General features: G+C 42.1%; 1 protein-coding gene and 1 long non-coding RNA gene across 8 annotated transcripts in view; one reads left to right on the top strand and one right to left on the bottom strand.

Moving 5' to 3' along the window:
- UST (uronyl 2-sulfotransferase) overlaps positions 1 to 22,636 on the bottom strand; it is a 421,134-nt gene that overhangs the window by 123,432 nt on the left and 275,066 nt on the right. The window lies entirely within an intron of this gene.
- On the top strand, positions 14,869 to 21,455 carry LOC115834469. Its single transcript, XR_004029393.1, has 2 exons — positions 14,869 to 16,958; positions 20,903 to 21,455. It is a non-coding gene; the product is annotated as an uncharacterized LOC115834469 (long non-coding RNA).

Genomic DNA, 22,636 nt, shown 5'->3' with positions numbered 1-22,636 from the left:
TTGCCAAAAAGAGGTTAGATGTCTTAGAGAGAGGGGCTGGTAAAGTGACAAAAAGTGGAACCAAGGATTTCGTGTGCACACAACTCTGCTGCCCCCTCGAGAATGATGTTCTTTACTTGCCCCATTTTCATCAGTGCTGCTATGGGTGCAGGAAAGAACACGGAAAACAGAGGGATAAAAATTCTGTGTGCTCCTAGCAATTCCACAGTTAGCCAGTGGGCTCTCCTTCTGCTTCCATATAATTTTTATCTGAACATTCAATTATTTTCCTAAAATTCATGCTTTTCCCATAATTTAAAATGCTACATGCTTATTATCTGTTGGGAAATGAAGAAAATAAATTACTAATAATCCCACCACCCAGAGATATGACTAACAACAACATTCTGAGCATTTCAATTTAATCATTTCCTGTGCTCGCGTAGTTTTTCTAGTCAAACTGGTATCATATTGTAAATACGATTTACTATCCTTTTCTCCTTTACTTAATGTCAGATCATATTTCAAGCAATCAGCTACATCATTTAACTGTTTTTGATATATCAAAATGTATTTAGCTATTCTCCTATTTTTACAGTTGTCTTTTTGCTGAGCAATGGTAAACTATCCTGTGAGGAACATGCTTATAATATTTTTTATGTACCTGTATGATTTTTTTTTCTAGCATTGAAATGGGTCAAAGATTGTACACATTATATCCTCACCAAGAAATCAAGGAATCACTTACATTTAATACATCAATTTTAATATACAATTTGATGAGTTTTGACAGCTATATGACAGCTATGCCCCTACTACCACAATCAAGATACAGGATTTTTCTATCAATTCTGCAGCTATGGGCATTTTGAAGGCTTTTAAGATGTATCACTAACTTGCTCTTTACCCCAGGGGTTAACAATGTGCTCTCCCTCTAGGAGTCTCCTGAGGCCCCATTTCTCTTCATCCTCATCATCGGGGACTCTATGACTGCTCAGTGTTGTTCACATAACAGACAATAATAATTTCATAGAAAATACGGTCTCATTTTAATATGCACTTCTTAGATTATGAATGTGGTTGGGCTTATTTTTTAGTGTATTTGTTGGTAACTTGTATTTCTCTTGCTCCATTGTTTTCTGTTAGTGATTTTCTTATGGATTTATGAAAAATGCTTCATGTTTTGATAAAATATAATCACATGATATCTTATCATTGTTGCAAATATTTTGCCAACTTAAGTATGTTTTAAACATGCTTAAAGTTTCAATTAAATATATTTATTCTTTACTCTGTCTCTGTCTCTCTCTCTTTTTTTTTAGAGACAGTCTCACTCTATTGCCCAGGCTGGAATGCAGTGGCCCCATCTTGGCTCACTACAACCTCTGCCTCCCAGGTTCAAGTGATTCTCCTGCCTCAGCTTCCTGAGTAGCTGGGATTACAGGCACCCGCCACCACACCCAGCTGATTTTTGTATTTTTTAGTATAGATGGGGTTTTGGTCAGGCTGATCTCAAACTCCTGACCTCAAGTGATCCACTCGCCTCGGCCTCCTAAAGTGCTAGGATTACATGCATGAGCCACCATCCCAGCCCTTTACTTTCTCTTTGTATAAATATGTGTTTTACTGCTTTTATGCTTAGTAAATCCTTAGCAAAACCCCATCCCCCCAAAACACAGTCACCTATATTTTCCTCTATTCCTTTCATGTTTTCATTAAAAAAAAAAATTTAACTCTTTAGACCATCTGGAATTTATTAAGGCCCATGATATAAGGAAAGGCTATTTTTTCCCTAAACATTTAGCCAACTAATTTACACCTTTATTTACTCTTTCTTTTTAATGATCTTTACCATAGAGCACATTACCTTTTGCATTGGCATCTGTTTCTGTTACTGTTTAACTGACTTGTCTATCTGAGCTTGTGCTTTTACACCATTATTTTAAACCCAAGAGCTTTCTAGTATTTTTGAATCTTGTTGGGCAAATCTCCTCTCATTACTTTAAAAAAAGATCACTGGCCATGTCACTTGTTTATTTTTTCCAGATGAGCTTGAGAATCCCTTTAAGCTAAAAAAAATTCTTTAAATTATATGCTAATGTGAGGAAAATGGCATTTTTATGATATTCCATATTTTCATGCATGAACATGGTCTGTCCTCTTGGTTTGCATTTCTTTGGTTGTTGTTGTTCCCAAAGTAAAGTTTGGTGCCCACATTTCAAGTAGAAATTCTGGGCTAGAATTTCTCACAAGGGCTTGAACTGTTAATGAAAAACTCTGACCTCATTTAAATACCCCAAAATGGCCAAGGGGTGGGAGAACACATAAGATTAGATTTCAGAGAGCCAAAGGGACTTTTAAATTTTGAAATGCTCCATAAATGATTATGAAAATATGTTTCCTTGACTCTGACTAATGAGCCTTAGTGTGGAAAATCCTAGTTCTACTGGATTTCTAATAAAATCCTAAATCTATTTCATTAAAGACATAAAGACTATAATTGCTGCACCATTCTGTACACATTCGTTAATTTTTCCTAAAAACAATGCTATTTTGACATTAGCAACTACTAGCAAACTATGCCTAAGTATTAGGCATCTTTTTTTTTCCCATTAGTTAGCTTACTCCATTTCACAGATATGTGGAAACAAAGTCTGGCTTCAATTTGCATCTGAGATGGGGTGTGTATATATTTTTATTCTTGGTTTGTATTAAAAATAAACTAGAAGAGCAAGTGAGAATGTGCCACAGGATGTGGTCACTCAACTTCATGTGACCTCGACATTTGCATTCGAAAACAACTCTAACTAGTGACTTCAAAGGTGATTTTCAAAATAATGCACAAGGAAAATCATTCCTCTTTAACTCCAAACAGAGACACAGCCAAGAAGTCAAGGCCACTCAGATCAGTAGGCACCAGATGGGCAATTCTACTACCACCAGAAAAGTTGAAGCCAGTAGAGTCCTCATGCCACACTTCACAAGGAATCACACCAGGGAATGCTGGAATCTGCATCATGACAAATAGACTTTGGAACAATTGTGTTGGTCTCTCCTTTCAAACTCAAAGACTTGACTAAGTTGAGCACTTGAAAACCCTGCCCTACTGCAGACGGAAACAGAAGAATCAAATGAGATGATTAGAAAAGTGCCTTGGAAACTGTACATCGGTGCACGAGCACATTATCTCCATTAATCCTCAAAACAGCTTGGTGAGGTCACCATTCTCTGCTTTCAGATGAAGAAACAGACATTCAGAGAGGTTAAGGAGCTTGCCCACAGTTAAACAGCTGGTAAGAATTAGAGCTGGGATTCAAACCCATGTCTACTGACTGCAAAGACCATGATTGACCTATGTACTATACCATTTTCACATCTCAGGAAAGGAGAAGAAAACTTCACAAATAGAAGATGTCTTCTTGTTAAAGGGCAGCTTTTAGCTTCCTAGTAGATGATCCAGAACAAGCTGAAGTGAAACAGGATCCCAAAGATCAGCCAACTCCTTGGCCTGCTAACAGGCAGTGGTGGCCCTACCCCTGGCCAGTAGACTGGTTTTGGGACCAACTTATAACACTAATTGTGTGTGACCTGCACATTCCTAACAGAAAGAAGCCTCTGAGCTTGCTTTTGTTAAACTTCCAGGATAGGGCTGAAGCCATTCTTGCTTACATTTTGTTCACCAAGTAAGACTCTAGGCTCCATAAACAGGGATGCACGATATACTCCAGGGACAGGTATGTTCTAAGTGCATTAAAGCTGTGTATGGATTTGAAGGGAAAATCTCTTTCCAATTTTCTGTTGAATACTTCTTGACTGTGGCCTGCAGAAAACAATAGTTGTTGACAGTCACATGCCTGGCGTTCAGCAATCTGGCTTCTGTGATGGTTTCCCAGCTCTATGGTGAGCTGGGAAAACATCTAGAACATTTCTAAGCAGATATTCTGGGAGATGGCTTTTTTTAAGGTATAACTGAAAGGACTTCAAGCTTCCAAACTTGGGTGACTGGCAAAATTGTGGCACTGTGGAGTAATCTACATCCCTTTAAATAAATAAAACACAAAATCCTACATAGATGATTAAAGAAAATGGAGAACTAGAAGGGGGTTGCCTTGCTCTCAAAACCCCACCTCTCCTTCTCAGAGATTTTTGCTGGCTTTAAGGTCAGTCTTTCAACCACGGGAGAGAGATGTTCAGTATATGAGAAGGCAATAGTGAACTAGAATCATTTGGGGCTTCCTGGCACCTTCCAGTCACCTCCCTGCGGTGGACAAGAGAATTGTTACTAAGCCTGTGCCTAGAGATCCTCAGGGCACCTGCACACACTTCCTGGTGAGTGCCATCCGTCTCCTCTCTGTTCTTCGTGTGACTAGCAGGGTTGGGCGCATCATCGGGGCTCAAAAATATGTTTGCTCTTTTCATGACAAAAATCGCAATGACTTTTGCACCAACCTAATACAATAAATTGAGTTTGTGGACCAAATAAATCTCTTTTCCTTATTTCTATGTAGCATTGCATCTTAAGTAAAAATGAAGTTTAGTCTACCATGAAGGGGAACGCATGGAAAAATAAGGAACACAGGAGCAACTCTCAAAATAAAAACCCAGTTTCACAAAAAATGACAAATTTCAAATGCACAGGTTTCTGAGCCCCAGATAGCTAATGCTACCGCTTATAGCCAGGAAAGCCTGTCCACACATCCACACTTTGTGTAAAGACCCTGTCCCTGGGAGTTAACTCCAGAACGCCTAAATCTCTGAATCTGAAAATAGGACTAGATTATAAAAGCAGTGCTCAATTAGTTACACCCCTAATAAAAAAAAATGATACTTATCAACTTACAGAATTTGGCATACAGATGAGACATTGATTGTTTCAGCAATGTGTGCTCACTATGTGCTCACTTTGTAAAACAAAACAAAACACTAAGCCTTTGATGCTGGCATATTGGCCTTTTTCTCTTGGGTGGATTCCACTTTGCAAGTGTTTCCTGCCCCAGATTAATCTGATATCCAAAGCACGTGTTATTGGAAGAGCTTTTTGCTGTTTGTGCTCAAAACATTAGACTACTGAGCACATTATTAAGCAAACTTGGATCTTTTTTAGGAGCTCTCCAGATGGGTTACCGCCTTTCAGCTGGGCCCAGCATTCTTGTCTCTGGTGGTATTAAGCTGGAGCCACAGGCATGCAGCAGACGACATTTCCCCAATAAACCCCATGGCCGAATGAGGCAGAACGGGCACCAGTCACACTTCACATTAAGTTCGGCCTACAGATGCTGATATCTGAATAACACTCCCACCGACCCTCATCCCCCTCAAAAGCAAAATGTAGAAATGTAGGGAACTACATTTGAGGTTGAAGCCAGCAGTACAGATCTAGTTGTTCAGACTGTCAATTGACATTGTGTTTCCTCACTGATACTAGGGAAAAAGAGAGTGAGGGGAAATGGGAAACTTTAACCACAATACCATAATGGAGGCCACAAATAAGCTACTGTATGTCAACAGAAGTCAGACACTGACAAGAGTTTTTTTTTTTTTTGAAATGAAAAAACACTGACATTTCAAAAGAATACACTAATATTGCTTGAGATTTAAGAACTGGTATAAGTCTCAGGCTGAACAGAGGGAGATGTTTAGCAAAACCCTCATGAAATTCATTCAAGTTTTACGAGGAATTAAGTTACAGTTTTTGACTGTGAAACATTAAAACCAACCACTCAGCCAAAAATGTATTTGGGATTTAACATTTTCTTTTGGAAAAACATCTTAAAAGTGATGTACCCTAGTCACTTAAAGGCTGTGAAACTCTATTTTAACAATATGATGGGGCCCACTTTCAACCAAAGCAAAGCTAATAATAATATGGCCTAAGATCAAGACTAATAACACATGTGGTTTTGTATCTACTTATAGACACTCTGGGAGTTGTGTGTTCTTTTGTGATAGCCACTGGGACTGATTCTGAGTTGGTGAAAGTAAGCTAATCTTCCATGGCTGATGCCAAGAACCAACGCACATGCCCTATTATACTTAGGCAAACAATATCCTATGTTATAATGTGGAAACATAGAAGCATGGCAGAGCCAGAAGTCAACCTGCATAAACAAAAGGCTTGGTCACCATTTGGAGTGCCAGGGCCACATCCTGGCTCTGAACAAGATGGCCGTCCTCAGGGCCTCAGGCCAGTTCTCCTGACTGAGAGCAGCCAGTGGCTCCTCCTGGTGGCTCTCTGTCAGATGACGCCTGTCCACATCAAGGCTCCCACCAGAGTGCTTCCTCTCCCGTGGTAGGGCTCGCAGGGGCCAGCCCTCCGAAAAGGAGGCCACAGCACTGGCCTTCCACACAGACCGGAATGCTCACTGTTCTAGGGGATGTGGATGCCTGTGAAAATCTGAAAATTCTTTGCTTCCCAGAAAAAAAGCAGGAATATGAAAATTTTTTCTGATAAACTGGATGGCAGCCAGGTGTCGTGGTTCACACCTGTTATGCTAACACTTTGGGAGGTCAAGGTGGGTGGATTGCTTGAACCCAACGGTTTGAGATCAGCCTGGGCAACACAGTGAGACCCCATCTCACATTTAGGAAAATATATATCAAATCAAATAAAAATTCCCTGAAAACCATGTGGTGGACTTCGGGTTAAGAACTTCTGCTGTGGGCCGCACTTAGTGTTGTAGGAATGGCATAGTTTGTTGGGAGGAAGAAAAGTACTACTGAAAATCCGCTCTTTTGCAAAAAGCCCTCACTCTTAGTAGCACAGGCCACGCCTGGATATCCACCATGAATGACTCCTTCCTTTGAAGTGGAGTGCCCTACCTCAGGGCCCTGTTGGACCACGGGTGGCAGGGTGGCACAGTGCTATGCCTGGGTCCGGGTCCTGGTGCAGTGTGGACCAGGGCAAGCTACCCACAAATAGGGTTTCTCACCATATCCCACAGCAGCCAAGCTTTAAACCTCTGCCCACATTGCTAATGAGAGGAATGGCAGGAAGGGCCAAAGATGTGAGATAATGAACCTGCTTAAATGGCCAACAGTTCACATCACACCACCTGTATTTTTAGTGCACCAAATTTAGATGAATAAAATAACATATTTCCTACTAAAAAAAGCTCGTTAAAATAATTATCAGTACATGCATAGTAAAAAGTGCCTAAAATAATTTTTTTTTTCCTAAGGAGCCTCCCTATAAAATAGTGATGTCATATACAAACTTCAGTTTCCTCATCTGTAAAATGGGAATAATAAAAGTGCCTAAGTCATTGGATTATTCTGATAATCACATTAGGTAGCCCATATAAAATGTTTATCACAGTACATGCATTCAGTATTAATTCAATACATTTTTATTGTATACCCACTATGTGCAAAGTACTGTTCTAGTATTTCTATGATCACTATTCTCATTATTAGAAATTCCCCTGGGAAGGACAAATTGTGTTATTGTCAGCTGTCAATATATTGTATTCTAGATCATTCTAGATCTTTGTTCTAGAATGATCTATTAGGGTCCTCGGGGAGTGGGCCACAGGACAGTCAAGTTTTAGGAGAGGATGGTTCTGGTGCCAAGGGTGGTCAGCATGGAGAGGGTGGTCTAGGGTGTGGGAATCAGGCCTGGAGGCAGGCATGAAGTGGGGGAATCTGTCCAGGAAGATGGAGTAGGAGGATGCAGAAGAGAAACTCTCTTTGCTCAGAGGAGGGTCTGTTCTGGTCATGGTCTCCAGTCGTGGGAGAGAACAAGTGATGAAGAGGCATCTGAACAGCGGTGCATTTCACCATGACCAGAGACTGTCACCAACACTCTGTGTCACTGTGCAAAGGATCTCCATGACTAAACTGAAGGCCTGGCATGCAGGTGCTACCCTGGAGGAGAGGGGTTCCCTCTGGAAGAGCAAAGGGCATGGACAAGGGGACAAAAAGTACAACGTCCCAGCTCCAGGTCTCTTCCTTGGCTATGAACCTCGACAGGACAGTCAGACTTACTGGCCACACTGCATTTGTGCTCCTGCCTCATGCCTTTGCCCTCTGCTCTCCTGCAGGATGTTGCAGCAATAGCTTGCTTGGCTGGAGGTCCAAGAGGAGGTGTTCTTTGCCCACTAGTGAGCCAGCGGGTTCCAACTCCTCCTGGAGTGGATCACAGGGGGCCAGTAGTGGCTAGCAAGAGGTCCCAGGCAAGGAGGAAGTCAGCACAGAAATCAGGACTATCAAATGCATCAATATCCGTAAAGCCCTCATGATGCTGTCTGGCCCACAATAAGTGCACCATCACTAGTGTTTGTTAAATAAATGGCCCACCTGCCTCTCCCTCAGGAAATTTCCTTTTCAAGGCTGACCTGGGAAACATGGACTTTCTTTAGGTCTTATTTAAAAGGGCAATGTTTCTGTATAACAGAGGTCCACCCAGGGTCTTACGGGGATGCACAGGCTGTATCTCAGAGCAAGAAGGAGGATGTCACGCAATCCATTCGCTGGGGCAAATAGTGTCTGTCTCTACTACGGCAACTTAGTAAGATGGCTGAGAAAATGCATTCAGGTCATGGAAACAGAAGCCAGTAAGGAGAGGCTTTGGGAGTCTTTACCTGGATGTTTCTGAGCCCTTACAAAGCCATGCAGTGGAGTTCAGTTTGTTGGCACCTGTGCTTAAGGCGACCACAGGCTGGAGAATGCACTGAATTGCAGGTCTTTCACTGACTGACTACATACAAAATATGATTTTATTTTAACTAATTAACTAATTAATTGAGAAGGAGTTTCACTTTTGTTGCCCAGGCTGGAGTACAATGGCATGGTCTCGACTCACTGCAACCTCCGCCTCCTGGGTTCAAGTGATAATCCTGCCTCAGCCTCCCGAGTAGCTGGGATTACAGGCATGCGCCACCACGCCTGGCTCATTTTTGTATTTTTAGTAGAGACGGTGTTTCACCATGTTGGCCAGGCTGGTCTTGAACTCCTGCCCTCTCGATCCGCCCGCCCAGCCTCCCAAACTGTTGAGATTACAGGTGTGAGTCACTACGCCCAGCCTACAATTTTATTTTTACAATGCTTACCCGCTAGTATCTACAGACATTTTGCAGGAAAAAATACAAATAATTTAGGTAAAAATCAGATCAAAATACTGGAAAGAATGAATGAGACAAGTGAAAATTAAAATGCTAGGGTGACACTGTGATATACAAATGGAATCAAACTAGTTTCAGTACTTTATTTAAAAAGCTATTAAATACTTAACTTTGTTACCACCAAGATTTAAGTTGTTTGAGTTGGAAGAGCTCAGGGCTGTACGAAAAAGAGAACAGTGGCAATTTTTATCTTTATGCCTAACCAGCCTTCAGATCTGGGGGTGGTGGAGGAACAGGCCACCCAGTGACCCAGGTAGGCATGTCAAGGTATTTGTCCCAGACACGCTTGGTGAGTAACCATGTTTTACATGCTGTTCTGAAAACTCTGCCAGGCAGGAGGTCAGAAAGGAGAGAAGGACGGGAGAAGGGGAGCCAGTCACGACTTTTGATGGATAGTGTTTTGCGGCAGGTGCTGTGGTTCTCGGGAAGTGACGAGTCATGGCCCCTGTCTTCAAGAAGCCTCTGTGGAGTTAACTGCCAAAAAAAGAGGACTCCTCCACTTCGTGCAAATGACAGAGGTCAGAGAGCACAAGCAAGCCCTCCCTTAAGGGGCCACAGCGACAGCTTCCTCTTGCTTCCTCGCTGCTCAGTTGTGGCCCTTCTCACTGTCCTCTTTTTTGTTTGTTTGATCACAAAAATAGAAAAAGCTACAAAGCATGGTGGGAAGCCCACAGGGTTTGGAGCCAGACAGGCTCTGCCTTGCACCAGCTGTGAGACCCTGAGTATGGTCCTTAGACTGTCTGGCTGTGTTTTGTCCTTTGTAGAAAAGCAGTGCTAATATCTAACTTGCCGTGCCGCTGTGACTATTAGAAATACACATGTATAATCCCAGCACTCTGGGAGGCCAAGGCGGGTGGATCACCTAAGGTCAGGAGTTCGAGACCAGCCTGACCAACATGGAGAAACCCCGTCTCTACTAAAAATACAAAATTAGCTGGGTGTGGTGGTGCATGCCTATAATCCCAGCTACTCAAGAGGCTGAGGCAGGAGAATCTCTTGAACCTGGGAGGTAAAGGTTGTGGTGAGCCGAGATCATGTCACTGCACTCCAGCCTGGGCAACAAGAGTGAAACTCTATCTCAAAAAAATAAGAAAAGAAAAAGAAATATGTATATATATCACAGAGCATAGTGTCTGGACATGGATGGTCCCTAATACACGTGCCTCTCTGTGATGCACGTGTGTTACAGGAAAGGCAGAGAACACAGGAAAGTCTACAGGAGAAACTAAAACCATGCAGAAACCACCACAACTAACAACTGCAATTCTCTTGGTATTTTTCCTTCTAGTTTGTTCTGCTAAGCATATTGTGTGTGTGTATACAACAAATACATAAAAATATTGTATAATATAAATATAATATTGTGTCAGATTTTTCATTTTTCTATTTTCCAATGTATTAACATTCTTCAGACTAAAAGTCCAACTGCCTCACTATATTTCATTGTATCACTGTAAAATCACTTATAAAGCTTTCCCCAAATATTAGACATCTTTTTTCCCCCTAATTCCTTTCTACAACAAAGAAAGGCAATCCAGAGGACAATGTTCATCTTTGAAGGCTCTTTGTCCTAATCCAGGATCTGCTCGTTGTAGCTGCTTTGAACGTGGGCAGATCTTACTATCACAGACCCTCCAGGTCTTCCCCTGGAAATGGGGAGGAAGAGGACTTCTAACTGCATTAGTTTCCTATGATAACAAGTTGCCACAAACCAGGTAGCTTAAGACAACAGAAGTTTATTCTCTCATAGTTCTGAAAACTAGAATTGGTGTGTTGGAACGGCTGTGTTTCCCTTGAGGGAAGAATCCTTCCTCCCCTTCCAGTTTCCAGGGGCGGCTGGAAATTCTTGGTGCTCCCTGGCTTGTGACAGCATCACTCCAGTCTCTGCCTCCATCTTCACTGGCCTTCATCCTTGAGCCTCAGTCTCTCTCTCTCCTTTTAAGGGCACAAGTCATTGGATTTAGGGTCCACCCTAATCTAGTATGACCTCATCTTAACTTGATTACATCTGCAAAGTCCCTACTTCCAAATAAGGTCTCATTCACAGATATAGGGGATTAGGACTTCAACATATTTTGCAGGGGAAGGGGTCTCAATTCTTGGGGAACGTTAAGAGAATTCACAACACTACCTAACAGAGATGTGAAGAAGTGAACCAATGTAAGTCTAAGGTACTTTGCTAACTGTAAAAGCGCTATCGCAATGCAAATTGCCATTTTTAAAGGTTTTAGATCAAAACGGAGCCAGTTTTAGGAAGACAGAGTTTCTCTCTCTTTAGGTTTGGGCGTCTGGCCATTGCTATGGGGCAGCACATGTTTGAGCTTTGAAGCCAAGAAGGCCAAACCCTATGGAAGAATCACGGCGCCTCGGAGGCCCCAGATGCCTTAGGAGTGGTCTTGCCCACTGGATGGCCTTCTACCTTGCTGACCCAGGCAGCCCATGCTGGGAGGAAAATCTACGGCAGTGCTTCTCCAGTAACCTCGGTTGTTTTCCCTACCTAATCCATTTCAGATTGACACTTTTGTAAACGACGATAAAAATAAATTGTCAGAAAAATGACCACAGCCACGTAAAATTCCCATCAAAGCTTCCAAATGCTGCTTCTTAACTTCTGCCCTTATCTCGTCACAGGCTGGTAGCAAGCAGCTTGCGGACCGGCACCGGTCCGTGGACCACACTTGGAGTCGCGGTGCTTGGCTGTGGCCGGGCCGCCGCAGGCACAGGGGCCCCACTGAACACATTCCTGCTCGCAGGCAAGAACACTCTTCCTTCTGTGCTGGAAAAGTGTTCCCCAGCCTCCAGCCTCATTCCAGGGGTCCTGCCTGGCTGGGGAAAACCCCCTCCCCCACACCTGGGCCTCCGTGTTTTCTTTGAGCTTGTTTTCCCACTGATTGACCTTCCCTTCAGTCTGAGCTTTAAAAACAGTTTTCTGAGTGAACGCAGGCGATCCCAGCAACCCTGACACCATGGCTCATATGGAATGTATTTAGAGAGGGGAAAACACTCAAATGGAGTGGTTATACGATTTTGAACTGGCTTGGACATAACATGGCTGGAATTTCGGAGCTGGCTTTTGTTTGCATTCGTCATGAAACATTTGTTATATGAGCTGCTGCTCCTGCTACTGAAGCAGCTGCTGCAGAGGAGCCTTCACGATGGCTGCTTTTCCTTCTGTCCATGAGCAGACTGGCTGTGCTCACCCGCTGAGGCCTTCACTCCCCCACTGCATGCCTGTGCTGCCATCTGTGCATAACCTGGGGAACACGTTTCCCCCAAACTGACACCTAACAGCACAGGAAACGAAGATGCCCTTTTCCACCAGGTTATGTGGAATGATACCTTTAAATGGTCATACACTCTGCCTCTGATCACAGGAGTCTCTTTTTATCAGTTCTTATAATTTATATTTCCTCCCACAAGAAACCTCCAGTACAGCCCTGATTTGTCTTCTAGGTAATTTTAAAATCATAGTATTAAGTTTGGAGCTTCATCATGGTAATGTCATCCAGTAAAAACCCAAAAGGGATTAATTAATCAATTACCGTTAAAGGATCTTGTTTTTGTTTATTAGTTTTGCTTTTGAAATTTTACCAGTACTATAATCCCAAGATACAGATGCTGAAGGCAGCGCTGAAAGAATGCGCTAATATTGCTTGAGATTTAAGAACTGGTAGAAGTCTCAGGCTGAACAGAGGGAAATGTTTAGCAAAACCCTCATGAAATTACAGTAGTTTGATTCACATCATGGCTACACAGATACTGCATAAAAGATACATGTGTGACAGACCTAGCTAAGAACTGTAAACACAAAACTGGCAGCAGAATCTTAAAGTTCAGGTAGTTAGAACATTTCCAGTTAAATGTAGTGGGCTGATTACATGCCTTCAATGCCTGTCCTTTGAAAAACTTCTCTAAAATGACAGTGAAGGAATGATAATTTTATTAAAGATGGCAAAATCACAAGGATAAAATGCTGGAGAAGGATTATCAGTGGAAGGCAGACCTCCACCAATTTCTGGAAGATGGAATATGGTTGGAGGCATGCATCCGATTAGGCAAAGCAGAGGGAGAGAGTCTGAAGTGCTGACAAAAAGGGACATGGCTCAGGAGTGTCAGCTCACCCAGCTGAGAGTCAGAGATGGAGTACCACTGGGTGTCCCCGATGGGAGAGCTGGGTCTGAGGCTGGCAGTCTAGGTATGAAGCAGCTGGGACCCCAGTTCCCTCCACAGCCAGGGGCAGACAATCTTAGGATCAGTCTCCAGAGAGTTTGGGCAGGGGCTCCATACTGATTTGCTAACCCAGAGGAGCGGGAAGGAGAGGTATGGGCTAAAATCCCAGCACTGGGGAGACTGGTGCATTCAGTGAGAACCTTCAGTGCCTGTTCCCACACCAGCAACCAGTTGCACACATGCTCCACTCTCCTACCACACTTCACCTCCCATCCCCAAAGCAGATGTTTGGATAATTTTTCAGTGGGAAAACTGGACAAACTCCAGAGAGAAAAAACTACAATCACTAACAAATATTTTTCCAGCAAAATCTCTATTGCTATTTGATTATCCTAAAGCGAGGTCCACTGGTCAATGAGCCTCCTTCATTGCACAGCACTTGCAATTAGCTTTTCTTTTCTTTTTTTTTTTTTTTTAAAAGATGGGGTCTTACTCTGTCACCCAGGCTGAAGCGCAGTGGCACAATCTTGGCTCACTGCAACTCTGCAACCTCTGCCTCTGGGGCTCAAGTGATCCTCCCACCTCAGCTTCTCAAATAGCTGGGACTACGAGTGTATACTACCACACCCAGCTAATTTTTGTATTTTTTTTTTGTAGAGACCGGTTTCACCATGTTGTCCAGCTGGTCTTGAACTCCTGAGCTCACCTCGGCTTCCCAAAGTGCTGGGATTATAGGTGTGAGCCACCATGTCCGGCTGCAATTAGCTCTTTAGTGCCTCACTCTTAAAACGAAAGACAGACAAATGTCACCAGAGGAAAGCCTTCAGACTGAAAAAGAGAGCCCAAACCAACCAAAACAGTACAAAGAACCTGGAGCAAATAGAGATAAAGCAGGGAATAAATGAAAACACTTAAACCAATCTCTATAATTTTTAGACATTTAAGGTGTTATTGCATCCATCCACTAACAAGAACAAGATGTTATATAAAAAGAAGAAAGAAAGGCTGAAAAAGAGAAGATTCAACAGAGTGGCTGGAATACACATTGAGGAACTCCTCCAGAGAAAAAATGTTCAAAAGATGGCGATTGACGGAGGAAAAAACAGCAAAGCACATAGAAAGGATGAATCTAGAGGTTCAAGTATCTGACCACTAAAAGCATTCCAGAAAAGAAGCAGAACATAGTGGTGGTAAAATCATCAAAGAAACAAAATGTTAAGAATTCCCAGAAATAGAAGACAGGAGTTTTAAGCCTGAAAGTATCTACGAAATATTTAGCACACATACCGAGGCATATTATAAAATTTCATAAAAAGAATAAAGAGACAATCCAAGGAGAGAGAGAGAGAGAGAGAGAGAGAGAGAGAGAGAGAGAGAGAGAGAATGAGCATGAATATGAGAACCAAACTAGCCATCAAGTTAGAGTAGAATACTGAGCTTTTCAGGCCTTCAATGACTCAGAAAAAATTTCCCTCCCATGTGCCTTTCATGAGGAGGCAACTTAAGAACATCTTGAAGTAAAATGAGTTATTAAATCAAGAAATAGCATCCCCGAGATTAAGAAAACCAGAACCCAACAGAGAAATATAGTAAAGGGAAGCTTCAGTAAAGCTGTGTTTAGAGTAATGAGCCCAGATATACTAGGAGCAGGAGCTTTCTCGGTGGAAAGAGGAGAGGGCCTCTGGGGGAAGGGAGGGCAGGGTGGGATGCAGCTTAAAGAGCTCTAGGTGGAAAGAGGAGAGGGCCTCTGGGGGAAGGGAGGGCAGGTTGGGATGGAGCTTAAAGAGCTCTGAGTGGAAAGAGGGGAGGGCCTCTGGGGGAAGGGAGGGCAGGTTGGGATGGAACTGACATACTTATCTGGTAATTAATATTTAAATAATACCAAAAGTAATATTGAATGCAGCAGATCTAATGGCACATACGAAAATTTTGTAACATACGAAATTTTTGATAGGTACAAATAAATCTAGGCAAACAAATGAAGGCAATAAATAATTCTAGGAAAAACAATTAGGTTGTGCAAGAAATGAAACAAAATCATGATGTACTGCTCAGATGAGCAGCCAACAGAATGTATAAAGTCACAGCAACGTCAGCAGGACCATGCATCTCAAATGTGCGTATGACCATCTTAGGAAGATGGAGAGGAGCAAGGAAGTAGACGTAAAGGTAATGGAATAAGAGAATGAGATCAAGACCCCAGTAAATCAAGAAACAGCAAGCTGTGCATACTAGTTACAGATAGTGCGGTGACTATCCAAAGAAACATCTAGCTGCGCTGAAAGTGACTGGCTCTGCAACATCAGACTTCATCTTTGGGAGGGCTGGAATAGGAAACTGTTGCTTTTCATTATACATCTTATAGGACTATTTGATTTTTAATTATATACATGCATTACTTAATAGATATAGCAAAAAATGCAGGGAGGTAAAATCCTAGGAACACGTTTTGAAAAACAGTTCTGGTAGAGTCTCGCTATGACAATGCAGCAGAAGCATCTAGAAGCGTATGGTATGGTAAAGACAAGGTGCGGGGTGAGACCTTCAAGTCAAGTGAAACTACCCCACCTGACAAACAACCCTCTCTTCTTCTCATCAGTGGGGGATTATGCTGGATTTTTCTATGCGTTTGTAGATAATGAAATGAATGTGCTTACTAGAACCCACAAAAAACCACACATAAAAATCCCCAGCAATGTTATATGCACAGGTATATTTCTAGCTTTTTGCTGTACTCTTTCACAATTCTGTGCCACTTGCAAGATGTGAAAAGCTAGGACATTATGTATTGATAAAAATGTCTGAGACATGCAAAATAGACCAAGAAATATTTTTATTTGAAAAAGATTTAGCCAGACAAGAATAGAAGCTTCCATTATAAAATGTTGAGTCATGCAAAATGGGTAAGGATTGTACTTCGCCCCGGCAGGGGGTATATTTTATAAGCAAAGAATGTCAGAGAGCTAAGGCCACAAGCCAAGGGCCCGAAGACAGTTTTGAAATCCTTTGTCTAGTGCTCTTTCCACATCACCACATTAATCCCTGGGGTGGACAGGGACCTTGACCATTTAAGCATAAAAGAACAAAAAGACCACAAGGTCATTTTTATAAAGATCAACCATCAACCCCTGGGGTCAGGTCTCCAATCTTTGCTCAAGCTTTAGAAGCCTTTCAGCTTTGTGGAGTTATCAGGAAAGTCCAAAAATTGAAATTTGTGGTGACTAATTCCACCCCCTACAAATACTCAATGCAGAGCATATTACTGTCAGCTCAGCTAAAAACTGCTCAAAGTAGAAGTGATTAAATTCTAAAGTAGAAAAAAATTCACCTCTAAACACAGAAACACACTGGTACTTCCCCCGCACACCCGGATATTATTAGCCAGCTTTTTGCCTGGGGAAATGAATCATGAGAGAGAAAACCGTACAACCCCCAAGTCTGACCACACTGAGTAACTGGGGTAGACACAGAGGGGGGCATCTGGGGCTCTCCCGAGGCCAAGGTTGGGACCCAGAAGAGATGAATTTCCCTGGGTGCACAGGGTGGGAGGGAGGTGGGGCTAGAAGAACTTGTTCTGGAGGGATGATCCCGATGGCTCCCAGTGCAGAAGGCCAGGAAGAGCAGAGGATGCTGCCAGGAGGACGGTGTTGGGGGACACAGGCAGCTCAGGCCTGGATCAGGCAGTGACTGGTAACAGAAGGAGAGTCCATGCTGGTGGGCTCCGGGGAACACAGGTGGTAAGGCAGGGCAGTACTTGGCGTCTGGGGATGTAGTGTGCGACCTCCTGTATTCGGTGTGAGGCACAGGGAGCCAGCAGGAGCTGGTGTCAGCCCGGGTCTAAAGGGTGGTGGGATCTTAGCGGGGAAGACTGGGAAGACAGCAAGGAGGAAGAGCTGAGGCTGGAGGAGGATGGGGGCCTGGAAGGATCCCTGCCACGCTGTTAGGAAGCCAGGGAGCTTGGGTGCTGGTGAGGATGGGAAGAGGGCAGGGGAACGGGGGGAGGGTGACACAGGCCCTCCGGCAGCAGCGGCTTGGCCACTGGCACTGAGATTGGTATGAGTGACTCAGTGCCAGGTTGCGCCACAGAGAGCTGAGGCTGTGGATCCTTCTCCTGCCTCTGGTGGGACCGTCTTAAAGGCAGGGTGAGTGAGCCTGGCTCCAAGAGGCTGGGCCCACAGGCAGGGGCTGACATGGGCTGGCCCAAGCCCCAGCTCTCCTCACTCTGGGTGCTTCTACGCTTTCTCACCTCCACGCTTCCAATCATGTTATTTTCTTCTGATTAAAATGCCTCCTTCCACGTCCACTTGGCAAACTCCTATGCACCCTTTAAAGCCCGGCACAAATGTCTCTACAAGGTTATGTGCCTCAGCCCTGTTAGTGATGGCTTTCCAGTCAGACATGATTTTCATCTTTCTACTGCCCTTCCCCAGGAAAGGGACATCACAGACACTCAGATATTTATTTGCTGGAGGTGTTTGTTGAATTTTTCTGGTAGTTTCAGATTATACCTATTTAAATATTAGTTTTCAGAGAAGAGAAATATTTTTGCAAAGTTATTCCTAGAAAGTCAATGTCTGTAAAGGAAGTTCTATTTTCCTGTTAATCTTTCATAATAAAATTGGAAATGCTTTCTCCTGGAGGAGAGATGATCCCAAGGCAAGAACAAATCAGTAAGCGAGAGTAAAACATGTTTAAAGATTATATAATTTAAAGTAATTATCTTTTCCAATAAAACAAATAGTAATAGTTGAAATAGGCCAAACGCATATATATTATGCTGCAATTTAAGCTTTCATAAAGTAAATTAAACAAGCCTAGAGGCTGACTTCTTGTGAATTGGTGACGTTTCTGTAAACTGAATGACGTTATCGGCCTATGGTTATAGAGTTCCCCTCAGAAAAATGTTCACTAAAAAAAAATCACAAGTGTTTAGAAGTTAATTTAAAGGGGTTTACACTATGTGTTCATTTTTAATGAACTATTTGCCCAATAGCTACAGTTGAAACAGTTATATGCCTTCAGCTTAGACTCTTTTTTTTTTTTTTTTTGAGATGGAGTCTTGCTCTGTCACCTAGGCTGAAGTGCAGTGGCTTGATCTCAGCTCACTGCAACCTCCACCTTCCGGGTTCAAGCAATTCTCCTGCCTCAGCCTCCTGAGTAGATGGGATTACAGGCATGCCTGGCTAATTTTTGTATTTTTAGTAGAGATGGGGTTTCACCATGTTGGCCAGCCTAGTCTTGAACTCCTGACCTTGTGATCCCCCTGCCTTGGCTTAACAAAGTGTTGAGATTACAGGCGTGAGCCAGCATGCCTGGCCTAGCTTAGATTTTTAGACACTATCTTAGAGACCTTGCACTACTATTCCCTATGTCCCCGCAACCCCCACCGGAAAGACATCAGGTGTTGCCAAACAGATCTATTCTCAAAATTATTTTTTTCTGTGTGTATTGCCTCGTACTGGCTTAAGATAACACACTGGCTTGAAATAACACATCTTGTGTGTGTGTTAAGATAACACACACACAAGATCCAGTGCTGACATTATTAGGATCTGAGCCTGGGACATGGCTGGTGAAAAAAAAAATCTTTATAGAGAATATCGATGGTAAATGAACCAATAGCAAATTGGAGTCCTGTTTTCATCAATGATAACTGAGTTTTTAAAAACAACTTAATTGCCTTCTAAAAATACCTAATCTGAATTCCTCCTAACCATCATTGTATATTTGGGAGGTTCCAGAATATTTTTGAGTTTTGCTATAGCACAGAGGCAATAGAAGTGGAAAATAAAAATGGAAATTAAAAATGAAACAGAGAATTTGTTTAATTCAGGCTTTCTAAAATGATAGTTTTTAATTAAAAATGAGAGAATTTGTTTAATTCAGGCATTCTAAAATGATAGTTTTTAAAACTAAAGCCAGAGTTAGTGGTGTATCTATATAATATATACATTATATATTATATAATGTATATATATCATATTATAATGTATACAAGATAATGTATATATTTTATATATAATATATAATGTACAATATATACATTATGTATTACATATAACTTATATATGTAATTTAGATATACATATATATATTTTTAACTCACATAAACTTATTTGATTGCAAAACTCCACCCTCTTCCCCTAGTCGCCACTGGCTTTCATAAAGTGCAGTTTGAACTACTGCAATCAATCGGACTTGGAATCCTTTTCATATCCAAAAATCTCATTTTTAGGCCTCAAATTGGACATAATTGTACATCTGTGTTCAAGCGTTATGTAAACTCCTGTCTGCAGAGCAAAGTCTATTAGGGAACCTAGTGCACTTTCTTGAGAAAATGGAGAGACATCGCCACCTGCTGGACAAAGGTTATTAATTCATTAATTTAGTGTTCTGAAGTACGTAATTCTGCACATGGAAAACAGTTTTTCAAGAGCTGAATCTTAGGAATCTCACTTTAAAAACTCTACTATCATTCTATATCTATTAAATAACATGGTATATAACAGTCAGCAAAATTCAATATTCAGCATAAGTTAAGGGTAATTGGCTCCAATAACGTCTCAACAGTGGGTTTCATTTAGTGAAAAGTCTTAGCTCCCTGATATTTCTGGTAAGAGTTCAGTTATAAAAACAGACGACTTTTTAAAAAACCTCATTAACTTGGATTATGTGTGTCTTTCGGCCCCTTAGCATGTCACTGTAGTAATATTTCCACCTAACTTATTCCCTGCGATTCCAGAAACTATGTCCCTGTTTCTGGAACAGGCTATTGACTAGAATATAATTGTTCATTCCTCTCTGCCCAAGTCAGTAATACAGAAATATTATTTCTTAAAGGCACGAGATTTCCTTGTAATGTATCAGCTGTAACTGGTGCAACAGGTCAAGGATAATCATTTCCTTCATTTGTTCCTTCCAATTTTTTCCTCTTTCTTTCATCTAGAAGTTACAAAGAGAACCTCAAGTCCAGTTTCTCTCAGGGACAGCCCTGTCTCTCCTGTGATGGGCTTGGTGAGCAGGCTAATTACTGAACATTTATCACATAGTAAGGCTGGGCTAAGGACTCTGCATGGATTGATCAGGCAAGACTCACAAGAACCTATGAGGTAGATAAGATTATTTATGCATCTTATCCAGATGGGGAAATTGAGGCTCCGAGGGGCTATACCTTGCCTCTGGTTATGCAGTTAAGTGGAGGAGAGGGTCTAGCATGCGGGCTGTCTATCTCAGAGCCTGTGCTCTAATCATTATGACACACTGGGCTGGGCGTGGTGGATCACACCAGTAATCCCAGCATTTTGGGAGGCCGAGGCAGGTGGCTCACCTGAGGTCAGGAGTTTCAAGACCAGCTTGATCAACGTGGTGAAATCCCGTTTATACCAAAAATACAAAAATTAGCTGGGCATGTTAGTGGGAGCCTGTAATCCCAGCTACTTGGGAAGCTGAGGCAGGAGAATGGCCTGAACCCAGGAGGCGGAGGTTGCAGTGAGCCAAGATTGTGCCATTGCACTCCAGAGCCTGGACAACAAAAGTGAAACTTACTCTCCAAAAAAAAAAAAAAAAAAAAAAAAGATGGGATAACTCAGTGGTAGAGCATTTGACTGCATTATGACATACTGTCTTCTCCACAGGTGTGTGTGTGTGTGTGGTATGAAGAGAGAGGGATGGAAATCATGACCATAGAGTTTGAGTTGGGACCCCCGTCTTGATCACTTGAGCATCAGCAGCTCCAGGGAAGAACACATTCTGAAGGAGGAACTCTCCAGCTAGGATTTCGTCCTGTCCTAGAGGACACCAAGAGGTGGAGACCACCCCCACAACTAAACTGGAGGATTACTAAGGCAATGGGGACTGTCTAGGAATATTTTTGAGGTGGTAAAAGCACCCCATGATTGTGCTAAGTAACAAAAGACAGAACAAGCAGCCTTAAAACGTTCCACATGATACACTGGTATTAGAATAATAAGATCTTAAAGACCATCCACTTGAAAACTGTATTTGCTCTGGGTCATATGGGCAGAACCATGGCAGACAAAGAACTAGAAGTTCCTCCTAACTCCCAACTCAATGTCCTTTCCTTAAAGAATAACTGTTCTTTATTATAAATAGGCCAAGCTTTTATTATTTAGTATTGAACTCAGGCTGATATTTTTATTGATGGATAAAAATTTGAATTATTTCTGTGCCATACTATTTAAAAGTTTTCTTCTACAAATTTGTTATCATTTTCTAGCAAATATCCTCAAAATTGAAAACTGCAACGTCAATGAAATCAGTGAGCACACCACTATCCTTCTAATGGGAGGTCTAATTTATCATTCATGCATAGTAAAAAAAAGCATAATATTTAAATGTGTACTCTTTGATTGTTTATAAAACTATTTAAGTATAAATATTTCAAACAAAGCACTCAGCTTATAAATGAACTTAAATCCTCAAAGTTAGGATTTAAGTCACTTGTTTGGAATTCGTTACGTATTTTTCCTTTGTAATAGTTGGTGACCATATTCTCAAGGCAACCCACAAAAGTCTAGTAAATTCCCTACTGTGGCTCCAGTGTTTACATTTGTAATGGAAATGTGTTGAAAATGAATACTAATGTAGTGCTAGTCATGGAAAGTATTTAAAACACAAGGTAAAAGGATTGGACACATGAGTTTTCAAGTCACTAGGAAGGGAGAAGGTAATGGGTTAATATTAGACCATAGAGTTCTATGTCTGGATGCTAGGTGGCGCTATTGAACCAGAACAGCTCAGTTATTTGCCAAGTCAAGGGTTTACAGGGGGATGCTCATATGACTGTTCCTATTACACATATTCACATGTTCCTTGTCTTTCATGTGCTTATTTATTTTGGCCCTTACCACCACTGAGATTTTAGCTCCTAAAAATTATGACTAGAAAAATATTGATGGCTCACAGCATGTCTTTAAGAGTTGAGGAGAAAAAGTATTCAGAAACATATTAATATTCACCACTCAGAAATATGTGAGTCTTGCCCCTTACTTACACATTTTTGTGGATGACTATGGATCATTCTCTCAACTTCTCTAGGCTGGCTTCAGTTTCTCATTTTTATTTTTATTTTATTTTAGAAACAAGGTCTTGCTCTGTCACCTAGGCTAGAGTGCAATGGGTGCGATCATCATAGCTCACTGCAGCCTCGACCTCCCCAAGGCTCAGGTGATCCTCCCACTTCAGCCTGCCCAGTAGCTGGGACCACAGGTACATGCCATCATGCCTGTTTTTTTTTTTTTCTTTTTAGATGGAGTCTCACACTGTCACCTAGGCTGGAGTGCAGTGGTGCGATCTCCGCTCACTGCAACCCCCACCTCCCAGGTTCAAGCAATTCTGCTGTCTCAGCC

This window comes from Nomascus leucogenys, chromosome 3 (assembly GCF_006542625.1).
Source record: "Nomascus leucogenys isolate Asia chromosome 3, Asia_NLE_v1, whole genome shotgun sequence".
Taxonomy (NCBI): Eukaryota; Metazoa; Chordata; class Mammalia; order Primates; family Hylobatidae; genus Nomascus; species Nomascus leucogenys.
The sequence above is the reverse complement of the archived record's forward strand: the minus strand, read 5'-3'. Positions and strand labels throughout refer to the sequence as shown.